Below are 7,511 nucleotides of genomic sequence, written 5' to 3'. Positions count from 1 at the left end.
TCCAGGAGTATGTCCCCAATCAGCTGAGTGGGCCTGACCAGATATGACTGCCACAGCTTGTCCCAGACACTCCCCCTTGCTATTCTTGCAACAGTACAGTACGTGTCATGCTGAGATTGAGGTGCCTCAGCAATCCCAGACTGAAATCAGTAGGTATCAGGAGGGGGCATCCATCCTGTGCTGAAAGAGGCATCAATGACCCTTCTGAGGTCTCTCCGCTGATTGCAATAGGTGCTCTACCCAGCTGACAGCTAGCATTGAATGCAAATGCAAGCCAAAATTCATATGGGACTGATGCTAGCAGCTATATCTAGAGAAGGCCTCTATACCTCTACAGTTTATGCACATTAAACTACTCCTAGTTGCATGTTATTTTCCTGAAGGGTAGTGGCATGAGGTTGTACTACTGCTAAAAATATCCAGAATACAGAAACTCAAGATCAGGAGGCATTTCAAAGGTCACCAAATCCATTCCACTCTATGATTAGCTGATGCAGTATATCGTTTTTACTAAATTGGAGTTGAATTCTACTTTCTTTTTGCTAGATATCCAAATCAAAAAAGTGAAGTGAACCAAGTGAAGCAAAGAGAACTTATTCATGCATCAGAATAGGGAAATGTAGGGATAATGAAGTCTGTTTATTCTTCTGGGAGGCAGCCAGACAGCCATGTGGGATAGATGCAGCTCTGGACAAGCCACAGCAGATGATGTCCCTGGTCCAAGTGATGGGTCAAAACAGGCAGCTAAGAGACAGGGCAGGGGAGACGGGACATTGCAGTGCAAGGGCAATGGGGATACAAAAATGTCCCCCCTACAAAAGGGGCTGGAGGTACTGAAAGGGCCTTAGGGAGGATGGGCGAAGGGAAGAACCTGTTGTTTTGGCTTGGAACTGGAGAACAATATAATAGGAGCAGGTATAAAGGGAGAAATGGAAACTGAGAATGCAGGATATAGATTTGTGGGAATTTGGCTTCCTTAGTTCTGAGGAACAGTTTGTCTAATATTTTTATTATTGCAGCTTTCCCCCCAGCAGAGGTGGTGGGAGGTCTGTTGCGGACTTGCTCTCACATCAGTGTAAATATGCCCTCACTGCTTTCCCTCACCAAGATGCTTTCTTACTGCAATCTCTTTAATCTGTTTTGCAGCATCTGCTGCGCTACAGACCAACTTTCAAGCCTCTGAAACCTTTGTCTTTTTCTGCACTTTGCCTCTGTACTTACTAGTTGCCCTGAGGGAGGCAAGGGGATGGCTACTAGAGCATCAAAATTAAGTAAATCTACATCAGCCCTGGCAGGACTAATTTAAATATCCTGATTTTCAGAGCATCTGCAGGAAGAATAGAAATACTTTATTAAAAAAAAATATCAAAAAATGTAAGAAAATATCTATTTTTCTTTTTATTCCACATGTATTGTATGTGGAAGATTTGTCCGAAATCCTTGAATCCCTCTGCTCTTTCCTGTGTGTCCTTGAACCCTTTGGTCACATAGTGTCAACTGCAAAGTTAAGGTTGTCAGGGTTCTAAATAACTTGTATCTTCCTTTCAAAGGTATTGAAGTGGCCAGCCTCATTTTATCCACTGTCACTGGATCTGCAACAAGTTCTGCTCTTATGTGCTACAACTGCAGCTGTAGTTTTTTGGGGTTTATTTTTTTCTCTATTCTCTCATCATCTTTCATTTTATTCTACTGTTTCTGTTTTGTTAGAAAATTTTGCACATGTGCAATTCTTGTCAAATAAAAGCCAAATACGTCTCACTCATAGATCCCATAACTGAATGATATATTATTAAAACCTTTCAATAACATAAATATAAATATAAATATAAATATACATTTATATAAATATATAAATATATAAATATATAAATATATAAATATATAAATAAAACCAGCAAAAAACCCCTGTTGTCAGTGGTGAAACATTTAGAGACAACCAAACAGTACTGGGAAAATGAAGACACTGTTGCTGTTTTGCAATTATTGTAATATAATGCCTGTAACAAAATCCAATGCAAATCGCAGAGTTAAGCCAAAGAAATTCCAGGTTGAAGTGACGATGAAATGGCAGAACATTAGACCTCAACAACAACAAAAAGCCTGTTGAAGTATTTTAACCTACTGCATTTGAGAAGTATAGAGCTTTAGAAATTAGTAATACTGATATATTTTTAATGGACTACATTCCGTTTTCTTTGGTGGTGATTTTTTTTTTAAATACAAATGTGAATCTTTCAGCCCCTAAGAAATTTCCTTTGATTTATCATACAATGTTATCAGTTGCAAAACAGCTGCTACATTGTGACTATGGGCCGTGACAACCCATTGTGTTCACCCCAACCTTTTTCTTGTTCCTATATTATTTTCTATGGGAAATTTCCCTCTAACACAGTTCACTCCACAACCACAAAGCACAGAGGTCCTCCTCCCTGTTGCACTCCTCCCTTTCCAGCACAAGCTCCATGGAACCGCAGCTCCTGGAGAAGCAAGAAAACCAGGGATTACCTGCTGACCACTACTCACAAAACTAGTCTTATGGGACTATGCATTTTTGGCAGAAAACAAAGGGATTTAAATAAAAATGTTATGTTGGCACTCATTCATTTGGTGTTTGAGTAACAGAGAGACAAGTTTTCTAATCAAGAAGATATTACACTTCACTGTGACCTCAGAAATGCCTTTGAAAGTTTTTATCTTACATATCTTCATTCTCCAAACTCCAGCATGGGTTTTGTTTTATTAGTTAGGAAAAAAACCCCAAAACAACCCACTAAATTTTCAGCCTGGAAATCTACCACAGAAATGCTGTGTGAAGCCAAGTCAATTATAAATTAGGCATTCAAAGACTAAAGGCTGGAGAGGCACAGTGAAGTGTCCAAGCAGCTCTAGCACGAGTTTGGTATCAAAAGGTGGAATGCTCTCAAGAGCTACTGATGTCCTGAGATTTCAGCAAAAGCCTTACTCCTAAAGCTCTCTTGAACTCTGAAACGTCTCTTCCAGCTACCCCAGTTACCAGATCTCTATAGCAGATACTTCCGAGAGTTTCAGCAGCGCTACTGTGCCTTCTCAGAATAGTGACAAAGTGCACATCATGGCAAGATCTACCTCTAGCTTTCCCTCCCACTGCTAGTCCTCCCAGTCCAGGGATGCTGGAAATCCAGTCCCAGCCAGCCTCAGGACAGACAGCATCTCTCACTGTTTTGGCAGGTCGTAGCTGAACTAAAGTTAATTGAAAGAAAGCAGTATTTTCTATGTAAGGCTTAGCCTTATCGTAGTGAAAACTCAGCAAAATACAGCAGCCAAGTTCAAGTTTCGGGAACTCCCATAAAAATCACATCAAAGTATCAACAGCTGTCCTGGTTCTGCCAGAAGACATCTTCCTTCGAACCCTTTTTATCCAGGAGCATTGTTGACAGACCTTTCTGGATACTCTGTATGCAGAGTATTGAAGACAGGAGGCTTTTCCTCGAAGAGCAGAGGTAGGTGTTTGACAAGTAAGCTCAATCCAAACAGTTATTCTTTATTTTCTCCAAGAAAAAGGTAGCAGGTTGTACAGAAGATCCCACAGAGTGCATGCAGATTACAGGCTGCCAGTTAAACCATGATTAGCTAAGGAATGTACCATAACTAAATAAACTATTTAAACCCTCTGGTCTTTCTCTTTCTCTCTCTCCCCGCCCCCCCACCCCCCCAACACCACTTTAAGTATTTAACCCCACTTTTGTCACTTTAACTATATACTTTTTATTTATTTTTTGAAGATACTTGCATTTCTGTTTTGTAGGTTATTGAAAATTACCTTCAAAATTTATGTGCTCCCTAGTAGATAAAAAGGTCTCCCACATGTTCCTGAGGTTTGGGGTAACCCCATTGTGCCAGTATGTAATTGGTTTGCATCTTACATTTTTTGTGTTGTTTCTGTTTACACAGTAAATTTAATGTGACATCACCAGTCCTTGAAGTTCAAAGTCCTGGGATTATATTGCTGGTTTTATTTCAACCTCAGTTCAATAAGCATTTAATCACATCAAGTTTCAGGTCTCTACCTCAGCCTCCAAGCCCTTTATACTGGCTGTTCCTTAATGTTTATAAACCTAAAAATAGGAATTTTCTTGTCTATCCCTATCCTGGTCGCTCTTTTTAAGCCTCTACAATGCTTTTAATTTAAATGTCTTTCTAAGAAAGTTACTATTAATTTTACCTTTGTTCTAACTTTATTCTTCTTCCTTTTTTCTCTCTTAAGTTACATCCAAAATGTGGGGTGGTGGGTGAGTTGAGTTTTAATAATTGGGGTTTTGTTATTTTTACTTGCATTTTAATTATATATTTGCTTCTGGACAGTGCTGACTGCAGTGAAATTTTGAAAATAAAAGACTCATTGCCCCTTAGCTGACTTACTCCCAAATAGAAGACTGTAAATACTGCTAGTTTTAATCTCTAGAAAGAAAATATCTAGGATAATTGAAGAGCATTTCAGACGTAAAGAAAAATACAGGACCGATTTTAATTAAGGAACTAGAGCTGCCAGATAGCAATCAACTGTTTTAAATCTATAGCTGTGTGAGAAAACATTGGTCATAATAATAATGTTATGCAAATGGCTGCTTGGAATAGGCAGACTTAAACTTCCAGATGTCTGTGACTATATAAGTTTCCCTGAGAAAAAAACTATGTGCTAATCTGTATTCAGGTGATCTCCTGAAACATTGTTGGCAGCCTTAATCAAAGAGAAGGCAATCACAGAGAAAGACAGACAGGAATAATGCCAATGTTTAGGGAAGATATGCCTGTCAAAATGTGGGACACCTAATTATAAAAAACTGATTTAATGATGAAGTTATTTGGCCTTTAAAGCAATTACAGTTGAGACATCCTCTCTGCTAATTCAGTCTGTATCACCGCAGGACATTTTCACTTGCACAACAGCTGCGCACCACGTATCAATCCAAGGAAAGCTCAATGAAACAACACGTGACTACATTTTTGTTCTTGACGTATTCATTGTATGAAGGCTTCAAGTACAGGAGCCAGCTGAAGGGGAATCTTACTTCTATTCAGTTGGGGTTTTTTCCTAAATAATGCGGAGTGGAAGAGTTCTTTACAAGCCTATGTGATCAGCTTATATATTCCAGAGTATGGGAGCTATGTGGAATGCATTATATATGCAGTATATTTTTTTATATATAGATATAAAATATACCCTCAGTGATGCTGTTCTTCTTTGTCAAACACCCCAAAAAAATCTGCAGAAAAAACTCGATCATTTGTATCTACATTCTCCATCAGAACAATATTGCCATCAGCGCAGAGCAGGTAGCATTGACTCTTGAGACAGATCTGGGTACTGGACCACAGCTTCTTCCCTGTTGTTCATGGGCTGAAACAGGTTGTTCTGTCTGTGCACTCACCAAGGCTTTGGCTGGCTGCAAGGGCACGAACCTCAGTGCACAGCTTAATAGTCTGTCTTAAAAGGTCCTGTGTGACCCCAGCTCAATTAACCACCATTCCCAGTGTTTCTGAAACAGAGTCCAGACAGGTTGGTTAGAGACAGTGGTGGGTATTTGAGCTGAACGGGCACTGGAAACAACGAAGGACGGTTAGCTGGCTGTTCCAGCTGCAGCTTCACACGTATTTCAGTTCAGCATTCAGGTCAGTCACCAGAGTCCCGCCACATGGCTCAGCTGGGGGTAATCAGAGAATCATAAAATCATTTAGGTTGGAAAAGACCTTTAAGATCATCAAGTCCAACCGTTAACCTAACCCTGCCATCCCACCACTAAACCATGTCCCTAAGCACCTCGTCTTTTAAATACCTCCAGGGGTGGGGACTTGACCACTCCCCTGGGCAGCCCGTTCCAATGCTTAACAACCCTTTCGGTAATCAAGCATTATGTGTGAATGCCGGACAATTAGTGATTTTAGCTGTCAGTCCGCAATTCCAGATGAAATCCCGACTGCGAACGGTAATCACTTGCACATTCACTGGTTTGGATTACTGAACTCTTCAGCTGCCAGTCAGCTCAATGGGCCTCACTTAGGCCAGTGATTTATTTCTGTACAGATACTATGGATCCGCATCTTGATGAAATATTGAATTGCAAACTGTTCTATTGATTCCTTTTTGCACTACTATCATTTCTGCTTTCCCATTATGCATAAAAGCCCTTGTTTTACATCAAAGAACACAATGTTTGCAGTCAGCCTGGTTGTCGGGATGTCTTGCCCTATAATCCAAATGGCAAACACTAATGTCTGCTGAGAATTTATTTTAAGGGTTTCTTTCACTGCCTTCTTTCTTTGTCTTACACGTATTCTTGGGAAACTGAAAACATCCACTTTTAAACGTTACTTGCTCTTCATCAGCTATATTTAGGGCCATTACAAGTCTTACCTATGGCACTCTTTTTTTTTTTTTTTTATTTCACTGAAGATTAGCACATAAAACATTCAACCAAACTTTGAATAGTTCATTGTAGTGGGTCTGGCTAGGATGGAGTTAATATTCTTCATAGCAGTCCACAAATGCTGTTTTTCAGGTTTGTGACTAAAGCAGCGTTGACACACCAGTGCTTTGGCTATGGCTGAGCATCCAGGTTTTCATTTTCCCACTCTGCCCCCGCAGCGAGTGGGCTGGGGGTGAGCAAGAAGCTGGGAAGGGGGCACAGCTGGGACAGCTGACCCCAACTGACCGAAGGGATATCCCATACCATATGACGTTATGCTCAGCATATAAAGCTGGGCGAAGAAGAAGGAAGGGGTGGACGTTCGGAGTGATGGTGTTTGTCTTCCCAAGTCACTGTTATGCGTGATGGAGCCCTGCTGTCCTGGGGATGGCTGAGCACCTGCCTGCCCATGGGACGTAGGGAATGAATTCCTTGCTTTGCTTTGTTTTGCGTGTGTGGCTTTGCTTTACCTGTTAAACTGTCTTTATCCTGACCCATGAGTTTTTGGTTCTTGCTCTTATTCTCTCCCCCATCCCACTGGCAGGGAGTAAGCAAGTGGCTGGGTGGTCGCTTAGCTGCCAGCTGGGGTTAAACCACCACATTACAGGTGGCAGAGGTCTCTACATAAGTTGTTACTTGTAAGTTTCTAGTTTTAGTTTCTGACACGCAACACTGAGAAGTTTGATACCTGACTACAGAATGTGACAAGATAGCTAGCGTTTTTCTCAAAGTTTCAGAGCATTTCAACCCGTAAGATCAAAGTGACAAACTCAACTTCCACATTTGGAAAAAGTTTTTAATTACAGAATCATAGAATGTTTTGGGTTGAAAGGGACCCCTAGAGGTCATCTAGTCCAACCCCCCTGCAGGAGCAGGGACACCGCTAACTACATCAGGTTGCTCAGAGCCCCGTCCAACCTGGCCTTGAATGCTTCCAGGGATGGGGCCTCCACTACCTCTCTGGGCAACCTGTTCCAGTGTTTCACCACCCTCACTGTAAAGAATTGCTTCCTTACATCCAGTCTAAACCTACCCTGGTTTAGTTTAAAACCATTACCCCTTGTCCTG

Source organism: Egretta garzetta, unplaced genomic scaffold (genome assembly GCF_000687185.1).
Source record: "Egretta garzetta isolate BGI_Z169 unplaced genomic scaffold, ASM68718v1 scaffold340, whole genome shotgun sequence".
NCBI lineage: Eukaryota > Metazoa > Chordata > Aves > Pelecaniformes > Ardeidae > Egretta > Egretta garzetta.
Note: the sequence above shows the minus strand (reverse complement) of the source record.